Source organism: Lampetra fluviatilis, chromosome 18 (assembly GCF_964198595.1).
Source record: "Lampetra fluviatilis chromosome 18, kcLamFluv1.1, whole genome shotgun sequence".
Classification (NCBI taxonomy): domain Eukaryota; kingdom Metazoa; phylum Chordata; class Hyperoartia; order Petromyzontiformes; family Petromyzontidae; genus Lampetra; species Lampetra fluviatilis.
The window spans coordinates 13,811,953-13,838,622 of NC_136292.1; positions in this window are offsets into that span (position 1 = coordinate 13,811,953).

Genomic DNA, 26,670 nt, shown 5'->3' on the forward strand with positions numbered 1-26,670 from the left:
CTCTACTATCAACTCCCCCACCTATAAACTGGCTCGTTTTTTGTCTGAAATCCTACGGCCTTTCGCTGGAAAAACCACCTCTGCGGTACTAAACTCTACTGACCTGGTATCGACAATCAAGGGGATTGCCCTGTCCCCAGACGACCTGCTTGTCAGTTTTGATGTGGTTTCCTTATTCACCAAAGTTCCTGTACCTGACACCATCGCAATAATTAAAGACTTGGTTCATCAAGGACTGAATGCTGGGGTACCCCCCCTGGTGAGACACTGCTTAACCAATACATACTTCACCTGGAATGGAACTTTCTACAAGCAAAATGAGGGCAACCCAATGGGCTCCCCCCTATCTCCGGTTGTAGCCAACATCTTCATGGAGAAATTTGAGACTGACGCCATCAAGACTGCCACTCTACGCCCGACCTTATGGAAGAGGTACGTAGATGACACTTTTGTCATCTGGCCACATGGCCGGCCTGCTCAAGACCAATTTCTCGACCACATCAATTCCATACACCCAGCCATCAGATTCACCATGGAAGTCGAAAAAGATGGCAAGCTACCCTTTTTGGATGTCCTAATTAAAAGGAGACCTGATGGTTCAATGAGCCACTCTGTCTACAGGAAAGCCACCCATACAGATGCTTACCTAAAACCGGATTCCCACCACCATCCATCCCAGAAGAATTCCCTCATCAAGACTCTATACCATAGAGCCCAATGCATTTCCGACCAGGAACACATTGGCAGTGAACTCAAACACGTACGCCAAGCTCTTAAGGCTAATGGTTACTCCGACTACACAATCCGCAAGGCCATCACTCCAACCATCAAGAAGGATCCTGTTGAGGAGCCTTTCAAGACCATCACCTTACCCTACATTGCTGGGGTCACAAAAAAGATCTCCAAAATCCTGATTAAAACACAAGATCCAGGTCCGATTCAACACAGTACATAAAATCCGTGATCTGGTCCCGTCTGTAAAAGATGTGGTTCCAGACATACAGTACCCTGGCGTCTACAAACTAAGTTGCCTCTGTGGTAGCAGTTACATTGGAGAAACCAAACGACATGTCTCGGACCGCATCCGTGAACATAAAGCAGACCTGAAACACGGTAGGACACACACCTCAGCCATGGCAGATCACTGTTACAATTCAGTGGGCTCACATGACATTGACTTCTCCAAGACAGAGGTTCTCTGCAAGCCATCTGGCTATCATGAGAGATTCGTTCATGAGGCGATCCACATATACAAACACAGAGACAATTTCAACCGAGAAGATGGATTCTGGCTTAGCAATCATTGGAAGGACGTAATAAACCATTTGGGATCTTAACTGATTGTGTTCACGTTTACAGTGACTTTCAGACCGCGTTCCACTCACTGGCATTGTATTCTCCGCAGGGAATGGATTCTTTGCCCCGCTGCAAGTTTCCCCCACCACTCACCCACTGACACGACGGTCAATGGTACAGTGTATAGTGGCAGATAGTGTGGCATTTGTATGCTTGGTGCAGTTGAAGTACCGTTGATGACTCTTGGACACTGTTGGTGAGGCACACGTATTTATTCCGTACAAGTAGTCACAACTGTGGACATACAATACTAGAGGGGGTATCGGCCCCCTCACCCGGCTAGCTGGGAATACACTGCTAGCTATCTCTGACCTACCTCCTAGTCCTCCACTAACGGGCTAGGGGAGGCTGTCTGGCCCGACACTAGTAAGTCGGGCTACGGTACCCGGAGTCCCAGAGCACTAGCTCTGGTTCTCGGGACCACGCCGCTGGCTCGGTCCTGCGCGGCCCTGACAAGGGCGGCGTCCCAGGGGAGTCCAGGGCTCTAGCTAGACGATCTTCGGTCTTCACTGGTTTAGCTTTAACATTCTGCCCCGAGCCCTCTGACACATCCCCCTTTATACTCCACCCCCGCTGAGGGGTGGGGCCCCAGGCTGCCTGGTGCGGACGTCATTGAGAGCACCCCCCCCGTGCACTCACGTAGCCCCGCCCACTGTGTTTGTTTCCCATAAGCTGCCATGCATAACGGCTCTCTCTCTAACACCCCTACATCACCCCCCCCCCCCCCCCCCCGCATAGCTTGCAGCCGTCCCGGCTGCCAACATACAAAAAAAACGACAATAAAAGCGCATTTACCCCCTGACCGCGCGTGTGCCTCACTATTTTTCAACATAACGCGAAGAGAACAACAACAAGAACCAGAAAACCCCGAAGGGAAAACAACCCGACGCACCCCCCCCCCGAATAAATACGAATTCCGTAAAAGCAACGTATATACAAATTGCAAGGAACCCCCAACACACACACAACACAATGTGCCAGGAGCACACCACCGACGCAGCGCACAGTAACCATACACGTGAAAATAAAAAATAAAAATAAATTCTTCTTTTTGTGCATCACAAGAGTCTGCGCATTCTTGCGCGTGTCCTTGCCGCAGGCCCGTCACACGGGGCAACCCCGGATGGCGGACCATCCGGTGGCAGCTGTCCATTTCGAAGTGAGTCTGCGCTTGATGTCGCAAGACCCTCGGCATCCCCCGTAGGGGTTGTTGGGCGGGAGCCCGTCATTCCTGGTGCACCTGGGGGCGGAACAGCCGGCAACACGTCAGGCGAGAGCAGCAGAGACGGACCCTTTGAGTCGGCCGACCCCCCACATGTTTGGCCACACGTGTGTGGAGTGGGGCCTCGCACCGCAACGAAGGGTTTCAGCCTAGAGGGGTGCACAAACCACCGGCGCTTCCCCCATTTGATGCGAATGCACTGAGGCCGCAAAACCTCGACCACCTCGACGGGGCCCCGCCACGGCCGCACCAGTTTTGAGGAGGTCGCGAGTGGTACCTGGGGGACAGTGCAGCCATGCCCTGTCCCCCGGCTTCCACTGTAGCACGTGCGCGCGACCCAGTCTGAGGCGCTCATTCGCTTTCTGACGCCTGTCGGAATTTAGCATGGCAGCATCCCGTGCCTCAGTCAATTTCGCAAGGTTAAATTTAACATGGTCGGCCAATTTAGTTTTTCCCAGCGGCGCGGGGATCTGCAGCTGTGCCCGAACAGGTGGGTCAGGTTCGCGGCTATACATGAGGAAGAAGGGTGAAAATCCCGTCGCAGCATGGGGGGCCAATCTGTATGCTGCCAGGACCCCTTGAATTTGCAAGTCCCAATCGGTCTGTGAGTCCGAAACCTGCTGCGACAACATAGACGTGATGGTTCGATGCAGACGCTCGACCATCCCGTCAGTTTGCGGGTGATAGGGAGAGGTACGAATTTTTTTCGTTCCCAGGAGCTCACAGACCTGTTGGAGGAGTTTGCCGGAAAAAAAATTTCCCTGGTCGGTCAGCAGCCGCTCCGGAGCACCTTTGTCCATGACGTAACCTTGGACAAAGGCCTCCACGATGGCTGCTGCCGACTGGTTGGCCAGGGGCCAGGCCATAGGCCAGCGCGTAAAGTATTCCACCCCGGTCAACAAATATCTATTGCCCCTAGGGGTGGCGGGAAATGGCCCCAGAATATCCAGCGCGACAAGTTCGTTCACTCTGGAGACTCTGATAGACTGCAAAGGCGGGTTTGACTCCCGTGCTGGTGGTTTTCCCTGCGCACACCGAGGGCATGATGCCAACAGATCTGCGACATCCCTCGTCATGCCTGGCCAAAAAAAATCAAGCTGGAGCAAGGCGAGGGTCTTTTGGGTACCCAGGTGGAGGAGGCGCTCATGAGCAGCCCACACCACCCTACCCCGTAACCCAGAAGGGACCACCAGCCGGTGTCGATGGGATTTCCCGTCCCAATGCATCAGCAACCCCGCGTGCATTTCCCATGCGTCGGCATCACCCGTCCCCCGCCCCGCCTCCCCGGCGCGACGACGCGATGCGAGGAGGGAGGTATCCTCCATCTGGAGGCGCCCCCATTCATTAACAGGCAAACCCAGCAGGGAATCTTTTCCCTGTTGTGCGATAGAATTTGGGAGCAATGTTTCGTCGTCGGCGGCGGCCGCCAGGACCGGAACCGGCATGTCCCCTGCTGGCTTGCAACGTCCCGACCCCAGGAGGCATGCACATTCGGAGGTGGTTGGCATGCGCGACAGAGCGTCCGCATTGGTGTGGCGAACGCCCTTACGGTAGGTGGTTTCGAAATCAAAATCCTGGAGGATCTCCAACCATCGGGACAATTGTCCCGATGGCTGTTGAACTCGCAGGGCGTACTGCAGTGCCGCATGATCTGTGCGGACGGTGAAATGCCGACCGTACAGATATGGGCGATACTGTTGGATGAAATAGACAATTGCCAACAGTTCCCTACGGGTGATACAATATCTTTGCTCCGCTGGAGACAACACCCGACTGCCGTACGCAACCACCCGTTCCACGCCGTCAACCACCTGGGAAAGCACGCCCCCAATACCCGTGTTGCTCGCGTCGGTGTCGAGCAAAAATAGTTCCGAAAAATCAGGGTAAATCAAGGGAGGAGCTTTTACCAGGGCGTCCCGAAGGGAGCAGAAAGCAGCCTCCTCCTCCTGACCCCAGTGGAACCGAACCCCTTTTGATGTTAAAGCGTGTAGGGGTTTGGCAATCATCGCAAAATCAGCGACGAACCGTCGGTAATACGACGCGAAGCCAATGAAACTCCTGACCTCTCCCACCGAGGTGGGAGTCGGCCAGGAGCTGACACACTGCGTTTTGGCGGGATCGGTAGCAATACCTGAGCGCCCCACGATGTGCCCCAAATAACGCACCAAATCGCGTAACAAATGACATTTTTGGGGTTTGAATTTCAAATTAGCAGCCCGCATCTTTAGGAAAACCGCCCGCAACCTCTGGAGATGTTCGTCAAAAGTTTTACTAAAGACGATAACGTCATCCAAATAAATCAGGCACGACTCCCATTGCAATCCAGCCAAAACCAATTCCATCAAACGCTGGAAAGTTGCCGGCGCTGAGTGTAAGCCCATCGGCAACCGGTTGAATTGGAACAGGCCGTGCGGTGTACGGAAAGCAGTTTTAGGCTTTGAATCATCGTCCAGAGGAAGCTGCCAGGATCCCGAAAGTAAATCCAGTGTGGAGAAGAATCGCGCTCCCGCCAAGGCGTCCAGCGATTCGTCCATCCGTGGGAGCGGGTATGCGTCGGCAACCGAAATTTTGTTAAGGCGCCGAAAATCAACGCAAAACCGCAACGAGCCGTCCTGCTTTTTAACCAGGACGATCGGCGCTCCCCAAGGGCTGGTGGAAGGAGAAATGATGTCGGCGGCTAACATGTCATCAATAGCCGATTTGACATGGTCCTTTTCGGCGGGACTTAACCGAAACGGATTCTGGCGTATTGGCGCACTGTCACCCGTGTCAATATGGTGACGCAGCAGATGAGTGCAACCCAAATCGTATTTGTCCCGACTGAAAACGTCGGAAAATTCCCGCAGTAGCGTTCTAAGCTGTTGGCGCTCTGAATTTGACAGGTCCGTCGATCCCGCACAAAGCGCATCGAGCCACCCTCCATCGCTGTCCGAATGTGGGTGCGGCCGGGGAGCAGTGCCGACGTGATTCGCAACAGGTTCCTCGCAGGGCACCGGCGTCGCGTGAGCAAGCACCGTCCTTTGAGGAACTACCACTGTCTGCGACCCCACATTGAGGACCGCGATGAAAGGGTCCCCGTCCGCTCTTACGACGGTCTGGGCCGGAATCAAATGAGGTCCACTAACCCCGGCCCTAGATGGTCCCAGCAGAATTCCCTGGTCCCTAATTCCCTCAGCGAAGGGCCGACGAAGTTTTAGAGGCACCAACATTTGAGCTCCCGGCGGCACACGAACTGTTTTAACGACGAACGCTGGTACTGTTACGAACGCCGTCCGAGCCGCAGTAGGGGAAGGCAGGAACGCCATGCGTCGTCCCGACGGGAGCTCAATGCATCCCTGGTCTATTAAAATACGAATCGGCATTTTGCCCAAGAAGTCCGTCCCCAGCAGGCACGGAACCGCCAGCGAGGAGGAAACAAAAATCGGGCCCGACAATTTGATATCCCCGATACAAATTTGCGCTCGAATCTGTCCAATGATGCCAAGAGAGCCCCCGTTAGCAGCATAGAATGGGACGTTAACCGGCAGTAAAGGACGGCTCTGGACAGGTAGAATATTGTAAATGAGTTCGGAAATGATGGTCGCCGATGCCCCCGTATCGACCAGGATGCGTACCTCCACCCCGTCAATGTGTCCCACCACGGCCGACGACCCCGACGACGCGGCCACAACGCGATGGGCCAACACGGACCACTGCCTGGGTTCGATTTGAGTCCCCATAGTGGTGCGTGTTGGCCCGTCGCAGCGCAATGTCGGCCCCCCGTTCGTTGCGGTGTGCGAGTGTGTGACGAGTGTGTGCTTGGGCCAAACATGAGGGGTGCCGCGACTCGCCGGATTATGTTGATGGAGCTTGGGAGGAGGAGGGCCGGCGTCCTGTCGAGGCGTCGTCCCGCGCTGCCGAGGAGAGCGGCACCCCGAGGCGACATGGCCCCGGACGCCGCAGTTGAAGCAACGCGGGAGCGCCGGCGGCGATGACGGACGGTCGAAGCGGCTCGACCCATCCCGGCCCGACCGTGCTCCCGTCCCCTGCTGCCGTCGACGGTCGACGGCGTAAACCTCCTCCGCCGGGAGGGTGGCTGCAGCCACCGCACGCCCGGCCGCTGCCCTGCTGGCTTTCCGACGCTGTGACAGCAGGTTGGCGTGGAGGAGCCGCGCAGCCTGGAGGGAACTCATCTCCGTGTCCTCCTGTGCAACGACGGCGATGTCCAGGTCGTCTGCCAGCAGGAGGATTTTTTCTGTGACCATGGCGTCCACGCCGTCGTCGTCCATTCGAGGGAAGGCCGTCTTCGCCAGTGCCAGGAGACTCGTCCTGTACGCCAGGGGCGACTCCTTTGCACCCCGCTGGCGATCGTAAAACTGCTGCCTGCATTCCGCTGAAGGTCCGTAGACCCCGGCCAGCAACTGCAGCGCCATCTGTAGCGTGGAGCGCTTCTCCCTCGGCGCCGATGTAAGGGCGGCGAGTGCGTCGCTGTCGAGGAGCGCCGGCAGCGCGCAGAGAGCCTCAGCATCCGACCACCGTGCCATTTCTTGGTGGGCGAGGAAGCGTCGCTGGAAGCCGCCCCAGTCGCCCTCCGCGCCAACAAACTCTTTGAGCGGAGGCAGCCGTTGGTGCAGCGCAGCGGTCGCCATGGAAGCTCGCAGGCTGCTGTCCCCGTAACTCGGCTGCGCTTCGGCGCGAACGGCAGATGGTATCGCCTGTCGCAGCCGTGATGACGCTCCCTCCGCTGGCGGTGACGCGGCAGCCCCAGCGAGAGCGATGTTGGACCCGAGGTTCAGGCCGGCCACGCCCTCAGCAGCTGCTGCGGCGATGGCGGGAGATTCAAAGTTTAAATCCGTTGAGATGGCGGGAAGGCGCATCGGACGTCGGTTCTCCTCGCCCCGTGGTGGTCCACCAGCCCCCAGCCGCGTGATGTGTTCGAGTGTGGCGGCAGCGGCGTAAAGCAGCTCCGCCAGCCTCGCGTGAGCCAGCCTCAGCCCTTCTGATGGCAGCTCCTCTTCATCCTGATGCCCCGGTAAGAATGCGTCCGGCCCCGGCTGCACGATGTCTTGTTGAGCCGTCTCGGGCTCGACAATTTCAGCGGTGTCCTCCACCTGCGGTACTCCGGCTCGAGCTGTCCGGCGCGTGTCCATGTTCGTAGTTGTTCTGACACCAGATGAAGTACCGTTGATGACTCTTGGACACCGTTGGTGAGGCACACGTATTTATTCCGTACAAGTAGTCACAACTGTGGACATACAATACTAGAGGGGGTATCGGCCCCCTCACCCGGCTAGCTGGGAATACACTGCTAGCTATCTCTGACCTACCTCTTAGTCCTCCACTAACGGGCTAGGGGAGGCTGTCTGGCCCGACACTGGTAAGTCGGGCTACGGTACCCGGAGTCCCAGAGCACTAGCTCTGGTTCTCGGGACCACGCCGCTGGCTCGGTCCTGCGCGGCCCTGACAAGGGCGGCGTCCCAGGGGAGTCCAGGGCTCTAGCTAGACGATCTTCGGTCTTCACTGGTTTAGCTTTAACATTCTGCCCCGAGCCCTCTGACACATCCCCCTTTATACTCCACCCCCGCTGAGGGGTGGGGCCCCGGGCTGCCTGGTGCGGACGTCGTTGAGAGCACCCCCCCCCCCCGTGCACTCACGTAGCCCCGCCCACTGTGTTTGTTTCCCATAAGCTGCCATGCATAACGGCTCTCTCTCTAACACCCCTACACAGTGTGCAGAGTAATGTATGGTGTCGTAATTGTATAGTAAATACTAGCAGAAGTACCCGGCGTTGCCCGGGTGAAAAATATATTTCTTAATAACCTTACATATATACACAGATGGCCTGCTACCCCTGACCCCCCCCCCCCCAGCCACGATCTCCTCGGCCGCTGTGCAGTAATATCTACGGCCTATAGTGGTAGCATCTAGCAAATGTATAGTAGTAATCACTGCACGCATCGGGGTGGGGGGGACATCACGCAGTGAAGAATTTACCTGAGCGTTTAGTGTATTTTTAAAGCATTTTTAACGCAAAATAAAATGTTCCCCTCACTACCAACTATTAGTCTTTTATCAACGTGACACTTTTTTACTGATTGGCCGTGTCGGGTGGTGGAGGGTTACAACACATTAATAAATAAGGCAATCTAAACCCAATAACATTGTTTATGAATAATGGTCGCGAAAGCTTACGTGTTACAAATTGACTCACTTTACTTAATAACCAGGCTACAGTCTACATTATAGACTGCCAGTACACCCACCCAGCTTAATAACCAGGCTACAGTCTACATTATAGACTGCCAGTACGCTCACCCAGCTTAATGACTATTTGTACAGTCAACATTTAAAGAATGGATTCTTGGCGCGTCGGGTTTAAAAGTAATTACACAGTTGTTTTTTCATTGGTATGTAATGTTTGAAAGTTTTCAGAAGATTTTAAATGTATTTTCCCCCTGGGCAACGCTGGGTATATCGAGTTTATACCACAAAGTCGTCGCTTGACACGGGTGGGGTGTCGAGGCCTAGTACCGTGCAGAGCCTCCGGCCTCGCCTAGATTGCCCACCCGGCTGAGGCTGGGTACTGGGGCCGTTACCCCCCCCCCCCCCGCGCTACAATAATACTGTCTAATCGCTATAATTGTATTATCTACCGACCCTATAATAGTAATTGCACACATTGGGGTGGGGGGGGGAGTGAAGAGGACGTGAAACTTTGATGAATTTACCTCAGAGTCGCGTGTTAATGCGTGCGCATATTTTTAACGAGAATTAAAAATGGCGTCCACCCCGCAGCGAATGCGTCGCTAGCCGTTGCCAGGGGCAACCGCCGTGGAAAACCAAACGGACCAATCGTGTCTCGCAAATCCCTCACATTGCGTATGGTCCGGCGACACACAGACACACACACAGACAGACAGACAGATTTGCGATTATATATATATAGATATAGCAGTGTGATACACATTAGGGTGGGTAGAATAATACATAGTGTTATATTAAAATGGATAAGGCAGCAACTGCAGCAGCAGCAGCAACTGCAGCAGCAGCAGCAACTGCAGCAGCAGCAACTGCAGCAGCAGCAGCAGCTGCAGCAGCAGCAGCAGCTGCAGCAGCAGCAGCTGCAGCAGCAGCAGCAGCTGCAGCAGCAGCAGCAACTGCAGCAGCAGCAGCAACTGCAGCAGCAGCAGCAGCAACTGCAACAGCAGCAGCAACAACTGCAGCAGCAGCAGCAACTGCAGCTCCCTTTGATGCTGTTAATCCTGCATAATGCCCATGTAGTACTAATCACATTCCTGCATTTCCCATAAATATGCTAAATTCATTTGATATGCAAATTCCTTTGTCAAGGCGCCCAGCTTATATATATGCTCCAAGCTCGTGTGCTGTTTCATTCAGACTCTGTCGCCCCTCTACGGACCTGGTTTTCATCTGAGGACGGCTGCTTGCGTTGTGGCCGAAACGTCGTGAGAATTATTTTATTGTGTTTTATTTTTATTATTTTATTACTTCCCTTCTACGTGACTTTACCGAAAGAACCAAGAAGGTGATGGTACTCGTAGAGGGCCAAGACAGCACTGATGGTGGGCTTCCACCAATAAAGGGCTACTGCTAGTGGTGATGGTAGTAGTGGGCAGTGATGGTCCCCGTGGTGGGCTTCCACCAATTAAAGGGCTGCCTGGTCTAAAATGGAAACATTACAGCCAGTTATGACTTAAACTGGTTGATAACGTCCTTCCAGTGATTGCTGAGTTTGTACCCATCTTCTCGGTTGTATATATGGATGGCTTCATGAACTAATCTTTGTTGATAGCCAGTGGCTATCAACAAAGCTAGCCACTGGCTATCAACAAAGATTAGTTCATGAAGCCATCCATATATACAGACATATACATAATTTCAACCGAGCGTTTCTTGTAAATTGAACTCCACTGTGATTGTTCTTATTATTTCAATGTTGAGGCAACGTTGCAATGTGGTTGGAACTCTCGGTGCAACGTTGCCTCAACGTTGCACGTTTTACTGGGTAGGTCCTCCTCACTTAGTGTCGTGGTTGCGCTTGTCTCATTGTCACTGCGCACGCATGCATGCAGTCAACAACTCACACCGACCCTCTGTGTTGTATTACATTACATTTCGATATTTTACTAGGTTATTTAATTTTAGTGTGTCCTTCTCCTGATTTTCAGGCTTGCTTGCCGTGCCATCGCATTCGCAGCACCACGTCTGTTGACCACTCATTGATATGCTAATTTTTTCTCTAACCCTCCTCCCTCTCTCTGCCTCCGCCCCCCCCCTCTGTCTATTTAAGGCCACCACACAGAGACGATCACCCCTCTCTGTTACCTGTGTTGCTCTCGCTATGTATCTTGGTGATATCTGTCTGCTAATATGTCTGTCTATAGTTTTCTGGTTAGATTTTATGTCGCTATTTCATTATACCTGATGATGATTGCTTGTGTTGCAATCGAAACGTCGTATTCTATTATTTAATTTAATTTATTATTTTATCTTTAGACGTGACTTAACCGAAAGAAACAAATAATAATTCCTGCAGTCACGAAAGTTCTAAAATTAAGATTGAACTCACACCACGTGGGTTCATCAGCGTCGAAACAACTCTTCCATTGTCTGTACTTGTGTATGTCCGAGCGGTAGTGTAATGGTTAGCGCACCGCACCACTAACTCGACAAACCGAGTTCGATTCCTGCTCACGGCCAACACCAGTGACGATTATCTGAACCGGTCCTGGGCTTCCCCTAGGTCGACTCAGCCTCAAGTTAGTACCTGGTGCAATGTGTAAACATCGCCACTAGGGAGACAAAGGCGGTTGGGCGTGGTGCTCGCCACCCACCCCCTTGTGTACCGTGCCGGCCTTCATAGGTGCTCGCTAATCGCACTTGCCCCAAAAGTCTGTTAAAGCGATGTGAGGGATCTTTGTCTGTCTTTTGGGTATGTATCCTCACTTAGAGAAGGAGTTGGAGGCATTGCCGATTGACCTGAAGCGTGCTACTAAGAGGTGGGACTTTACCATCAGCCCCTCCAAAACTAAGCACCTGCCTGGGTATTTTGTGTCATCAAACACCCCACAAACCTGAACTCCCCATTGGTGATAGGGCAGTGTCCTTGTGACCAGCTACAGCAGAGATCTCAGTCTGAATCATTCGAGTGGCATTATCTTTCCATCGGCTGCGTAACGCTGTGTGGAAGCTACCTGGTCTGTCGCTCCGCACAAAGCCGAAATTCCGGTCTTCTCGGCCACAGACATGCCCTCTCCATTCTCTTCCCTTGCGAAACGTGGACCCTCGTAATGGAACATCTTAAACATTTAGGCTGGCCTGTCTGTGATCCATCCTGGATTTAACCAGGCTGGATCGTGTGAGGAGCTCGCAAATCCTTAAACATCTCGGCAAAGTCCCATCAGTGAGCTCCTCCGGCAGGCAAGGCTGCATTGGCTGGGTCATGCAGCCCGCACATGCCGGCCATCGCATGCCCAAACAGCTTTTGTTCGGCCGGATAGAGGGAACTAAACGGGCACGGCACAGGCTCGAGAAGAGATGGAATTACGTGGTGCGAGCAGATATGGAGCTGAGTGGACTTGCCAATGACTAATATCAGCGGTGTCAAGATCGGCCTCTGTGTAGGAGGCTCGTGAAGGACGCTACTGGGCAGTTGGAGGTAGTCGTCCTCCAACAACAACGGAGGGCGGAGGAGCCACGCTCACAACAACGAGCAAGCTGGCACAGTAGGGGGCACAGGTGGTGCATCTGCCAGTCATCTCAGTCAACCCATGGCACCTGAGTCTGTCCCGTGACCTGCCAGCGGGCTTTCTACACTTCACGTGGCCTTAAAGTGCACTTAGCTTGGCATAATTGCCATGGTGCCGTCACCGCCACTTAGTGACGAATGGCGGTTGTTGTGTTGTATGTACTGTATGTACCACTTTGAACACATTATGCAAATCTACATTGTTCAAGCTACATGCACAACTGTGGTATCGATAGAAAATCCCGTCGTCTGTAGATGTGCAAGGCAAAATCATTTTTATTCGTGATCCTTCTTTGCCAAGGTCGTGATGGGGGCCGTTTATGTGTACTACAAAATTATAAACCCAGGGACCCTAATGCGCTTATGAGCACTACGAAATCGAATGTCCCTCTGCTGGCCTCGCGGACCAAACGCCAACCTCGCAACAGGCGTCCCTAGCAACAGGCATCCCTAGCAACAGCGTCCCTAGCAACGGCATCCCTAGCAACATACGTCCCTAGCAACACACATCCCTAGCAACAGGGGTCCCGAACAACGGCATCTCTAGCAACAGGCGCCCCTAGCAACAGGCATCCCTAGCAACAGGCATCCCTAGCAACAGGTGTGTCTAGCAACAGCCGTCCCTAGCAACGGCCGGGACTGCAGGCCGCGATATGGAGGCGTCAGGCAGCTCGGTGACCGGTCGAGGTAAGAATGAGAATGCGCGAGACGAACGAGTGATTGAATCTGGGAGGAATTAAACAAATTTTACCTAAAAACACTCTTACTAAATTATTTCACAATTCTGCTTAAATGTACTGTGCAATTCAACAAAATCAAAGGTTTTACTGCTGTTCGCCAGAACATAGCATGGTGTCAATGAAAAATATATAACTGCGTAAACGCCAGACAAATGAGAGAGAGGATTGAGTGAGTCAATGAATGAGATGTATAAGTAACTTAATGAGGAAGGAATGAGTCAGTGAATGTGGCACGAGTAAAATATCGGAGAAAATAAACACATATTTCATAACAATAATCCTGTACGGTACACATAAATAGAATCAACATACTTACGGTAGTTAAGTTGCACAATAACACAAGTAGATAATAACACTTATAATGCAAAAAAAACATTAATCATTTATACTGTCAATTTGTAAGTTGTACTTACCTTGCTCGATGATGGGGGCGTGATAATGATACCACTTTGGCGGTCATCGGCGCACTTGCCGCCACATGTTCCCGAATCGGCTTCTTGTTCTTTTTCACACCGCAAAGTCCTCGCTTGACGCGTGGTAATGCAGAGCGTACACCCTTATAACGTGGAACTCACACCGTTATAACGTGGAACTCACACCGTCATAACGTGGAACTCACACCGTCATAAGGTGGAACTCACACCGTTATAACGTGGAACTCACACCGTTATAACGTGGAACTCACACTGTTATAACGTGGTATCTGAGCAGTCGACGTCGAAAACTACTTTCTCGAACTGCGCGGCTGAGCGGTACAGTGAAACAGTACACGGAATGATACAGCAACACAGCGGTCTACCCTCAATTAGTTGTCCTGCCATCTCCCTGTGTGTGCGTACGCCGTATCCTGCCCAACTTTATTGTCACACGGCATCTATATGCGCGGCATAACGCATCGGCATCGGCCGCGTTAAACGAGGAGGATTCCCTCACTCGCCACGTGGCGGCGGCTCACCAGCAGACGCACTTGTCACCCCTTACTTGCACTTGCTTTATTTAGCTACACTCATTACTTTCTCCTGCCTTTTTACTCTTGCTCTCACTTCCTCGCTTAAACGCTGTTAGACCCCGAAATAAAAAGTCAATAAAAAAAACTCCCATCACAAACGAAAGCAAAAATAGCACGAAAGGTACTTGAAGAGTAAAACTATTCCAGCAAGTGGAATCGCGAGAGTGGAGGGCACAGTCCAGTCAGCGTGCCGTGAAATTTAAAGCGCCCCTCGTCGTGATGCGGACCTTGCGACATCGCGAATAGTCCAAGGGGAAAAGCGCACCAAAGTCGAACTACTATACAAATAGAAAGTGGCGAATGGTCGAATTTCCGCGAAATAAACGAATCCGCTAATGAAGAGGTTTTACTGTTACGGTGTTAAGTGGTGTAGCGGGTGACTTTGGAGGTTGGTTAGCCTTTATTTTATTTATTCCGCCTGGTATGCAGGTGGTCGTGGGTTCGATCCCGACCCTGATTATGCTTGTATATTCGGAGTTTGCATGTGTCTTTCTCTGGTCATGTGGATTTTTTTCCGGGTCCTCCGTTGTTTCCCTCCACATTTAGAATCAACATCGTGCATTTAGATAATTTGGCTGCTATACATTTCCACGTGATGATCAGCCACTTGTGTTGAGCTATCATTTGTGGCAGCCAGGTAGCTTCTGACGAAGAGCTACATAGCTCAGTGGGGCCTTACCTGGCAAAATAAAAATAGTTTAAGTTATTGTTTCAGCTCGCTCACCCGGTGAGCTGACGAATGAGTCTCACGACCAAACTCGGCAAATAGCAGCGGCGGTTCGCTTGAAACTGCGCCGGATATCTTCGGGAAAAGCCAGCAAGTGAAGGGTAACGATCCAGGCCGTCAGAGTCGGCTTCTTCATAAGCGTGTCACGATACAAACACGAAGAACCTATCAGATTTAAAGTGGGCTTCCAACAAATACAGGTTTATTTACTCTAATGTAATAGCAATTCATCTGGGCCAATTATTAGCATTATATAAAGGCTAACCAACCTCCAAAGTCACCCGCTAGCTCTGCGTGTTGGTGTGCGGTGTAGTGTAGTCGTGGTGTAAGTGTCTACTGCAGTGGTGTGGTGTATTGACGGCGTGTATTCCTGCAGGGGTGTGCTGTAGTGGGGGCGGTGCGGGGTGGAGGTGAGCAGACCACATTCCCGATGTGTAGGTTTGGTGAATGTGCCGTGAGTCGGCCTGGCGTGTGCGCGCGTGCCCACGATGAGGCCGTGGCTGGTGAGCGTGGTCGGTGATGTCTGCCGGGTTTCAGGAGAGTCGTGTGCCAGGAAAGTGGTGCCTGGTGAGTGTCTGCCGAGTGGCGAGGTGTCAGGGATGTCTGGTGTGGGGTCAGACTGGTGAGTGGTGGTGTCGTGGGAATGGTGAGTGGCGTCTGGTGAGTGGCGTCTGGTTGGTCACTGACAGTGGTGTGAGGTGAGCGGTAAACAGGCCATCTCGTCAGGTGGTGAGTGTCTGGTGAGTGTTGGGGGGTGGCCAATAGAAGAGGGGGCAGAGTTCGTGGTGGAGAAACCAGTAAGGGGAGAATTGTTGAAATCATGGGGATGAGCCGATGGAGAAGATAACCCCGTCTATCGGACGTGCTGCCGTGCAGTCATCATCACGAGTCACAGTCCTTTGTTAAACCACTGTTGGATGAAGGCCTCCCCACTCCGTGTCACTCAATGAGAGTGTTTCGCCATACTTCACCACGCTCGTAAGTGCGGCTTTTGTGAAGGGGTGGCCAATGGAACGGGGTGAAAGGGGTGCCTAACCACTGCGCCACCACTCCTCTCATTTTTTTTGTAAACGTATAATTAATTGGTTGATATTTTGACTTTGCTGCTATTTTTCGTATTTTATTTATCACATGCGATGTGTGTTGTTTTGTTTGCGATACGTTTTAAAATAAACTCTATCAATGCCCTCTCATCTAAGTTTTCGTAAAGTTTACCCGGCCATGTGGAGACTGCGAGAAAGCCTCTGTACTGACACCTCATAACCCATTACGTCTGGAGGGAAATCCTCTGTGCTGACACCACGTAACCCATCAAGCCTGGAGGGAAATCCTCTGTGCTGACACCACCTAACCCATCAAGTCTCGAGGTAGAACCTCTGTGCTGACACCACCTAACCCATCAAGCCTGGAGAGAAACTCTCTGTGCTGACACCACCTAACCCATCAAGCCTGGAGGGAAACCCTCTGTGCTGACACCACCTAACCCATCAAGCCTGGAGGGAAATCCTCTGTGCTGACACCCCCTAACCCATCAAGCCTGGATGTAGACCCTCTGTGCTGACGCCACCTAACCCATCAAGCCTGGAGGAAAACCCTCTGTGCTGACACCACGTAACCCATCAAGCCTGGAGGGAAATCCTCTGTGCTGACACCACCTAACCCATCAAGCCTGGAGGGAAACCCTCTGTGCTGACACCACCTAACCCATCAAGCCTGGATGGAAACCCTCTGTGCTGACACCACGTAACCCATCAAGCCTGGAGGGAAATACTCTGTGCTGACACCACCTAACCCATCAAGCCTGGAGGGAAATCCTCTGTGCTGACACCACGTAACCCATCAAGCCTGGAGGGAAATCCTCTGTGCTGACACCCCCTAACCCATCAAGCCTGGATGTAGACCCTCTGTGCTGACACCACCTAACCCATCAAGCCTGGAGGAAAACCCTCTGTGCTGACACCACGTAACCCATCAAGCCTGGAGGGAAATCCTCTGTGCTGACACCACCTAACCCATCAAGCCTGGAGGGAAACCCTCTGTGCTGACACCACCTAACCCATCAAGCCTGGATGGAAACCCTCTGTGCTGACACCACGTAACCCATCAAGCCTGGAGGGAAATACTCTGTGCTGACACCACCTAACCCATCAAACCTGGAGGGAAAGGCTCTGTGCTGACACCACGTAACCCATCAAGCCTGGAGGAAAATCCTCTGTGCTGACACCACTTAACCCATCAAGCCTGGAGGGAAATCCTCTGTGCTGACACCACCTAACCCATCAAGCCTGGAGGTAGACCCTTTGTGCTGACACCACCTAATCCATCAAGCCTGGAGGGAAATCCTCTGTGCTGATACCACGTAACCCATCAAGCCTGGTGGGAAATCCTCTGTGCTGACACCGCCTAACCCATCAAGCCTGGAGGGAAATCCTCTGTGCTGATACCACGTAACCCATCAAGCCTGGTGGGAAATCCTCTGTGCTGACACCACCTAACCCATCAAGCCTGGAGGGAAATCCTCTGTGCTGACACCACGTAACCCATCAAGCCTGGAGGAAAATCCTCTGTGCTGATACCACTTAACCCATCAAGCCTGGAGGGAAATCCTCTGTGCTGACACCACCTAACCCATCAAGCCTGGAGGTAGACCATTTGTGCTGACACCACCTAACCCATCAAGCCTGGAGGAAAATCCTCTGTGCTGACACCACTTAACCCATCAAGCCTGAAGGGAAATCCTCTGTGCTGACACCACCTAACCCATCAAGCCTGGAGGTAGACCCTTTGTGCTGACACCACCTAACCCATCAAGCCTGGAGGGAAATCCTCTGTGCTGATACCACGTAACCCATCAAGCCTGGTGGGAAATCCTCTGTGCTGACACCACCTAACCCATCAAGCCTGGAGGGAAATCCTCTGTGCTGACACCACGTAACCCATCAAGCCTGGAGGAAAATCCTCTGTGCTGACACCACTTAACCCATCAAGCCTGGAGGGAAATCCTCTGTGCTGACACCACCTAACCCATCAAGCCTGGAGGTAGACCATTTGTGCTGACACCACCTAACCCATCAAGCCTGGAGGGAAATCCTCTGTGCTGACACCACTTAACCCATCAAGCCTGGAGGGAAATCCTCTGTGCTGACACCACCTAACCCATCAAGCCTGGAGTTAGACCCTTTGTGCTGACACCACCTAACCCATCAAGCCTGGAGGAAAACCCTCTGTGCTGACACCACATAACCCATCAAGCCTGGAGGGAAATCCTCTGTGCTGACACCACCTAACCCATCAAGCCTGGAGGGAAACCCTCTGTGCTGACACCACCTAACCCATCAAGCCTGGATGGAAACCCTCTGTGCTGACACCACGTAACCCATCAAGCCTGGAGGGAAATACTCTGTGCTGACACCACCTAACCCATCAAACCTGGATGGAAAGGCTCTGTGCTGACACCACGTAACCCATCAAGCCTGGAGGAAAATCCTCTGTGCTGACACCACTTAACCCATCAAGCCTGGAGGGAAATCCTCTGTGCTGACACCACCTAACCCATCAAGCCTGGAGGTAGACCCTTTGTGCTGACACCACCTAATCCATCAAGCCTGGAGGGAAATCCTCTGTGCTGATACCACGTAACCCATCAAGCCTGGTGGGAAATCCTCTGTGCTGACACCGCCTAACCCATCAAGCCTGGAGGGAAATCCTCTGTGCTGATACCACGTAACCCATCAAGCCTGGTGGGAAATCCTCTGTGCTGACACCACCTAACCCATCAAGCCTGGAGGGAAATCCTCTGTGCTGACACCACGTAACCCATCAAGCCTGGAGGAAAATCCTCTGTGCTGATACCACTTAACCCATCAAGCCTGGAGGGAAATCCTCTGTGCTGACACCACCTAACCCATCAAGCCTGGAGGTAGACCATTTGTGCTGACACCACCTAACCCATCAAGCCTGGAGGAAAATCCTCTGTGCTGACACCACTTAACCCATCAAGCCTGGAGGGAAATCCTCTGTGCTGACACCACCTAACCCATCAAGCCTGGAGGTAGACCCTTTGTGCTGACACCACCTAACCCATCAAGCCTGGAGGGAAATCCTCTGTGCTGATACCACGTAACCCATCAAGCCTGGTGGGAAATCCTCTGTGCTGACACCACCTAACCCATCAAGCCTGGAGGGAAATCCTCTGTGCTGACACCACGTAACCCATCAAGCCTGGAGGAAAATCCTCTGTGCTGACACCACCTAACCCATCAAGCCTGGAGGGAAATCCTCTGTGCTGACACCACTTAACCCATCAAGCCTGGAGGGAAATCCTCTGTGCTGACACCACCTAACCCATCAAGCCTGGAGTTAGACCCTTTGTGCTGACACCACCTAACCCATCAAGCCTGGAGGGAAATCCTCTGTGCTGATACCACGTAACCCATCAAGCCTGGTGGGAAATCCTCTGTGCTGACACTACCTAACCCATCAAGCCTGGAGGTAGACCCTCTGTGCTGACACCACCTGACCCATCAAGCCTGGAGGGAAATCCTCTGTGCTGATACCACGTAACCCATCAAGCCTGGTGGGAAATCCTCTGTGCTGACACCACCTAACCCATCAAGCCTGGAGGTAGACCCTCTGTGCTGACACCACCTAACCCATCAAGCCTGGAGGGAAATCCTCTGTGCTGATACCACGTAACCCATCAAGCCTGGTGGGAAATCCTCTGTGCTGACACCACCTAACCCATCAAGCCTGGAGAGAAATCCTCTGTGTTGACACGGTGGTCCGGTCCTTGCGTCAGGGTTTGGGGGTCGAGAAGGCGGAGTTTCGCCTCCGCCTCTCTTCCTCTCACCTCTTCCTCCTCGTCGTCGTCTCTCCCTCTCTCGTTCATCGACCCCGAACCTGGGACTCGAACTCATGACCCGGAGCGAGCGGTGCGGATTTCGCGGAGGTGCGACAGAGCGAGAGAGACAGTATTCGAGTGAGTTGGCAAAGCAGTGAGAGAGTGTGTAAGTATGGCTGTCCGTGTGTGTGTGTGCGCGTGTCACACACACGTGTCCGTCTGTAACTGCCGCGTGTACACGCGTGTATGTGTGTGCAGCACACGGCGCAATCTGTGTTTAGACGTGTACACGTGTTCGAGTGTGTACGCGTACAGCATAAGTAATGTACAGCATAGTTCATATACTGCACCCGCATCTGTGTGCACGTGTGTACTCTACAGTGAGTTTACACCTGTGTGCATGGTGTGTGTGCATGGTGTGTGTGCATGGTGTGTGTGCATGGTGTGTGTGCATGGTGTGTGTGCATGGTGTGTGTGCATGGTGTGCTTGCATGGTGTGTGTGCATGGTGTGTGTGCATGGTGTGTGTGCATGGTGTGTGTGCATGGTGTGTAATCTACAGTGAAGGTGCACACTAGTGGCCGTTCACAACACTTGCCCCAACAGTACAAGCGCGCGTGTGTACAGTCGAAGTGCGCGTGTGTGTACAAGTGTCTGTTATTTTCTTTGAACCTATCTACGTGACTTTACCGAAAGACCCAAGAATATGTCTGTACAAGTGTCTGTACACACTGCAGAGTACAAGTGTGTACTGTATCTACAAGAGCACACTCGTGCACGTACAAGAGCACACACTGCTTGTATTGTGTAATTTGTACTTTAAAATTCCGTCACCCTCGTTCGAAAGGCTGCCCTTTTAAAAGTTTAGTTGCATTTTATTAGAGCATTTTTCTTGCGTCTCCGTCGCCTGCCGGGGGGAAACTTCGCTGTGTCTTGTGTCACCAGAGGCTGGGAGTGCTGCTGCTGCACCGTGCTCTGTCTGGGTGGAGCGCTGCGCTACGGACCCGGCCGCCCGAGTTCGATTCCCGTTCACGGCCAATAACCAGTGACGATTATCTCATCCGGCCGTGGGCCTCCCCTAGGTCGACTCAGCCTCAAATGAGTACCTGGTACGGTGTGTAGACATCGCCGCTAGGGAGACAAAGGCGGCCGGGCGTGGTGCTGGCCACTCACCCCCTCGTGTGACACAGTGCCGTCCTTCATAGGTGCTTGCTAACATCACTTGCCCCAAAAGTTTGTTATGGCTATACGGGGGGTCTTTGTTTGTGTGTACTAATGTGTGTTTGTGTCTGTGTGTATCCCTGTGTATGTGTGTCTGTGTGTATCCATGTGTGTGTGTCTGTGTGTATCCCTCTGTGTGTCTGTGTATACCCCTGTGTGTGTGTCTGTGTATACCCCTGTGTGTGTGTGTGCCCCTGTGTGTGTGTCTGTGTGTACCCCTGGATGTGTGTCTGTGTGTACCCCTGGATGTGTGTCTGTGTGTACCCCTGGATGTGTGTCTGTGTGTACCCCTGTGTGTGTGTCTGTGTGTACCCCTGGATGTGTGTGTCTGTGTGTACGCCTGTGTGTATTTGTGTGTACCCCTGTGTGTGTGTCTGTGTGTACCCCTGGATGTGTGTCTGTGTGTACCCCTGGATGTGTGTCTGTGTGTACCCCTGGATGTGTGTCTGTGTGTACCCCTGTGTGTGTGTCTGTGTGTACCCCTGGATGTGTGTGTCTGTGTGTACGCCTGTGTGTATTTGTGTGTACCCCTGTGTGTGTGTGTCTGTGTGTACCCCTGTGTGTATTTGTGTGTATCCCTGTGTGTGTGTGTCTGTGTGTATGCCTGTGTGTATTTGTGTGTACCCCTGTGTGTGTGTCTGTGTGTGTGTACCCCTGTGTATGTGTCTGTGGGTACCCCTGTGTGTGTGTCTGTGTGTGTGTCTGTGTGTGTGTCTGTGTGTACGCCTGTGTGTATTTGTGTGTACCCCTGTGTGTTTGTCTGTGTGTGTACCCCTGTGTGTGTGTCTGTGTGTACCCCTGTGTGTGTGTCTGTGCGTACCCCTGTGTATGTGTGTGTGTGTCTGTGTGTACCCCTGGATGTGTGTGTCTGTGTCTACCCCTGTGTGTGTGTCTGTGTGTACCCCTGTGTGTGTCTGTGTCTGTGTACGCCTGTGTGTATTTGTGTGTACGCCTGTGTGTGTACCCCTGTGTGTGTGTCTGTGTGTATGCCTGTGTGTGTGTCTGTGTATCCCTGTGTGTGTGTCTGTGTATACCCCAGTGTGTGTCTGTGTATACCCCAGTGTGTGTCTGTGCGTACCCCTGTGTGTGTCTGTGTGTACCCCTGTGTGTGTGTGTCTACCCCTGTGTGTGTGTCTGTGTGTACCCCTGTGTGTGTACCCCTGTGTGTGTCTGTGTGTACCCCTGTGTGTGTCTGTGTGTGTGTACCCCTGTGTGTGTTTGTTTGTGTGGGGGGCAGTCGCGTAGTGGTTAGCGCGCTGCAGTACGAACCCGGCTATCCGAGTTCGATTCCCACACACGTCCAACACCAGTGACGATTATCTAAACCGGTCCTGGACCTCCCCTAGGGTGACTTAGCCTCAAATGAGTACCTGGTGCGGTGTGTAAACATCGCCACTTGGGAGACAAAGGCAAGCTGGGCGGAGTGTTGGCCACCCTCCCCCTCGCTAACAGGACTTGTCCCAAACAGTCTGTTAAAGGCTATACGGGGGATCTTTGTTTGTGTGTACTACTGTGTGTGTGTCTGTGTGTATCCCTGTGTGTGTGTGTCTGTGTGTATCCATGTGTGTGTGTTTGTGTGTATCCCTGTGTGTGTGTCTGTGTGTACGCCTGTGTGTATTTGTGTGTACCCCTGTGTGTGTGTCTGGGTGTACCCCTGTGTGTGTGTCTGTGCATACCCCTGTGTGTGTGTGTGTGTCTGTGTGTACCCCTGGATGTGTGTGTCTGTGTCTACCCCTGTGTGTGTGTCTGTGTGTACCCCTGTGTGTGTGTCTGTGTGTACCCCTGTGTGTGTGTCTGTGTGTACCCCTGGATGTGTGTGTCTGTGTACCCCTGTGTGTGTGTCTATGTGTATCCCTATGTGTGTGTCTGTCTGTGTGTACCCCTGTGTGTGTCTGTGTGTACCCCTGTGTGTGTGTCTGTGTCTACCCCTGGATGTGTGTGTCTGTGTACCCCTGTGTGCGTGTCTGTGTATACCCCTGTGTGTCTGTGCGTACCCCTTTGTGTGTGTGTCTGTGTGTACCCCTGGATGTGTGTGTCTGTGTCTACCCCTGTGTGTGTGTCTGTGTGTACCCCTGTGTGTCTACCCCTGTGTGTGTCTGTGTGTACCCCTGTGTGTGTCTGTGTGTGTGTACCCCTGTGTGGGGTGCGACAGGGATGTCCTCTGGCTCCCACATTATTTAACATCTATTTCGACTGCGTAGTTCGTGAAGCCTTCAATAGCTGTACCGGGGGAATTACCATTTGGTACAGATATAATGGGAGGCTGATCGACGCCCGGGTGCGATCAAGGGATGGCTCCCTATTGGTCAACCACGTTATGTATGCCGATGATTTGGTAATAGCTGCTCATTCAGAAGAGGAGTTGGAGACGCTGCTGCTGAGACTGGAGCGTGCCACTAAGAGGTGGGGCCTTACCATCAGCCCCACCAAAACTAAGCACCTGCCTGGGTATTTTGTACCATCGGGCACTCCACCCCCACAACTACCAATCGGTGATGGGGCAGTTGTGGAGAGAGTGGAGAGTTTCCCATACCTGGGCAGTGTGCTTATGACCGGCTCCAGTTTATCAGCAGAGGTCTCACTCCGAATCAGTCGAGCGGCAATATCTTTTCATCGGTTGCGTAACGCTGTGTGGAAGCTACCTGGTCTGTCGCTCCGCACGAAGCTTCAGGTCTTCTCGGCCACGGTCATTCCCTCCCTTCTCTACGCTTGCGAAACGTGGACCCCCCTAGTGGAGCATCTTCGCCGGTTGGAAACATTTAGGCTGGCCTGCCTACGATCCATCCTGGGTTTAACCAGGCTGGATTGTGTGAGGAGCTCACAAGTCCTTGAAAGATCTGGGCAAAGTCCCATCAGTGAGCTCCTCCGGCAGGCAAGGCTGCGTTGGCTGGGTCATGTAGCCCGCATGCCCAGCCACCGCATGCCTAAACAGCTTTTGTTCGGCCGGATCGAGGGGGCTAAACGGGCGCGGCACGGGCTAGAGAAGAGATGGAGTGATGTGGTACAGGAGGACGTGGAGCTGAGTGGACTTGCCGATGACTGGTACCAGCGGTGTCAAGATCGGCCTCAGTGGAGGAGGCTCGTGAAGGACGCTACTGGGCAGTTGGAGGCAGTCGCCCTCCAACAACAACGGAGGGCGGAGGAGCGACGCTCACAACAACGAGCGGAGCGCCGGGTGGCTAAAGCACAGCAAGTTGGCACAGTAGGGGGCACAGGTGGTGCATCAGCCAGTCATCTCGGTCATCTCGGTCAGTCGACCCGTGGCACCTGGGTCTGCCCCGTGACCTCCTGCCAGCGGGCGTTCGACACTTCACGTGGCCTCAGGGTGCACATGGCCTGGCACAAGCGTCGTGGTGACGTCACCGCCACTTAGTGGCGAATGGCGGTTGTTGTTGTTGTTGTACCCCTGTGTGTACCCCTGGATGTGTGTGTCTGTGTACCCCTGTGTGTGTGTCTGTGTGTATCCCTGTGTGTGTGTCTGTCTGTGTGTACGCCTGTGTGTATTTGTGTGTACGTCTGTGTGTGTACCCCTGTGTGTGTGTCTGTGTGCATGCCTGTGTGTGTCTGTGCGTACCCCTGTGTGTGTGTGTCTGTGTGTACCCCTGGATGTGTGTGTCTGTGTCTACCCCTGTGTGTGTGTCTGTGTGTACCCCTGTGTGTGTACCCCTGTGTGTGCCTGTGTGTACCCCTGTGTGTGTCTGTGTGTGTGTACCCCTGTGTATGTTTGTTTGTGTGGGGGGCAGTCGCGTAGTGGTTAGCGCGCTGCAGTACGAACCCGGCTATCCGAGTTCGATTCCCACACACGTTCAACACCAGTGACGATTATCTAAACCGGTCGTGGACCTCCCTTAGGTTGACTTAGCCTCAAATGAGTATCTGGTGCGGTGTGTAAACATCGCCACTTGGGAGACAAAGGCAAGCTGGGCGTAGGGTTGGCCACCCTCCCCCTCGCTAACAGGACTTGTCCCAAACAGTCTGTTAAAGGCTATACGGGGGATCTTTGTCATTGTGTGTCGTCGCACGCTCGTGAAGCTTCAGCACTACAATGTCACCCATCGCACATTGAGGAGTGGCCATCGGTGCCGGAACGTGACTTGGATCCCACTTAGGTTCACTCAGCCTTAACCGAGTACACAGTGATGTGCGTTGACACCAAATCAGTGTCTCCTCTTCCCTGTCTGCCCCGACTCGGAGATGGGGGACACTCCACATTACCATGGCAGGTACCAGTCTTCACACGGCGCCCCCCGCCCCCCACTTGTTCACCTCGCACAAAGTAGTAGAACCACCTTGGCTTTTTGAACCCCCTGAAGGTCAGGTAGCGTAGGAGTCGGCCCTCGACTGGGATTGGAACCTGCGATGCCTGATTGACAGCAGGGTGCGGAGCTCGCTGACACCGCAGCTGCCCTTTGAGGCCGAATGGAGGGGGATGCGTGGGGGTGGTGGTGCTCCTGCTGTGTTTGTACCCTGCGCTCACAGCAAAGTGGAGGTTGTGTCACTTTTATTCAGGCATTGGGGGTGGCATTTGGGCGCCGTGGTGGCTAGGAGATGTCAACTACCTCGCCTGGTATGCAGCAGGTCATGGGTTCGATCCCGACCCGGACGCCTACTGTATATTTGGAGTTTGCGTCTCTCTCTCCCCGGGGTCATGTGGCTTTTTCTCTGGATCCTCCTGGTTTTCCCTCCACATTTAGAATCGACATGCGTTCATGGTATTTTTCTGCTATAAATTTCCACTTGATCAGCCACTTAATCTGGAGTTATCATTTGCGATAGCTAGGTCACTTCTGAAAAATAGCTATATAGCTAATTGGCCTTACCTGGTGAAATAAAAAATAGTTTAGTTCAGTTTTATTCACCAGCTTTGGAAGGCCTCACCCAGCAGTGGGAAATCACATCCTTATGCCAGGGCCAGTATATCTATCCATAGGATGAGCATTGTTCCCTAACACGAAGTTTCAGTCGATTTACTGATTCTCAGATGGATGATGATGACGATGATGATCCGAGGTGACCCTGACGACCTGGGATGTGAACCTATAACTCGTAACTCTCGTGAAATCCCACGAGTCGGGCAATCAGGCCGAGGCTACGGTAGTAGCCCCGTGCGGCGTGAGAGAGGAGGTGTGCCGGTGAGCCTGCCCCTGTGGCACGCGCCGCCGCTGCCGCCACCGCGCAGGGACATCCGCGGTGACATCCACGATGCCAGCGGTGACATCCGCGGTGCCCAACCGTACCCCGGGGTGTCCTCGTGCAACCGCCATGGCTCCTTGCTTCTTCTGCACAAGTTAAAATGGCCGCCTTTGTTAAACGCGCCAAAAACAGCAACATTTTTGCCATTTTTTTTGTACGAATGTTGGCCGCGCCGTCGTGTTTGTAGGTCGATGAAGGATACGATTGTGGGTTGTGATGGTCTAGGATTATGTTGCTTACGTTTGAGTAGGCGTGCGGTTGGAGGGAGAATGTGGATGATTTTTTTTTTTACAAAAGCTGCAACCATTTAATAAAATAAACTCCGGCGTCTCCCCGACCGGTGTCCGGTGCCGCACCGCCTGGTTCTGCCACCCCGTTGGCATCGCTCTATGAGCCGCGTGACGCCACCTCTGACCTCGGCGTGTCTCCGCTGTGCTTCGAGTCCTCGTTATTATTGAACGGGTTTGGGGGCTTCCTGGGGTTGTGATTCCACGCGAGGATTGGGCCGTCCCGTCAGTCATGCAGCAAGAACGTACGCCGTCGTCTCGTGATGATTGTGCGACCAAGCTGCTGCGGGGCGTTTAGCTATTCCTCTGACGTTCTTGTGAATTGTCA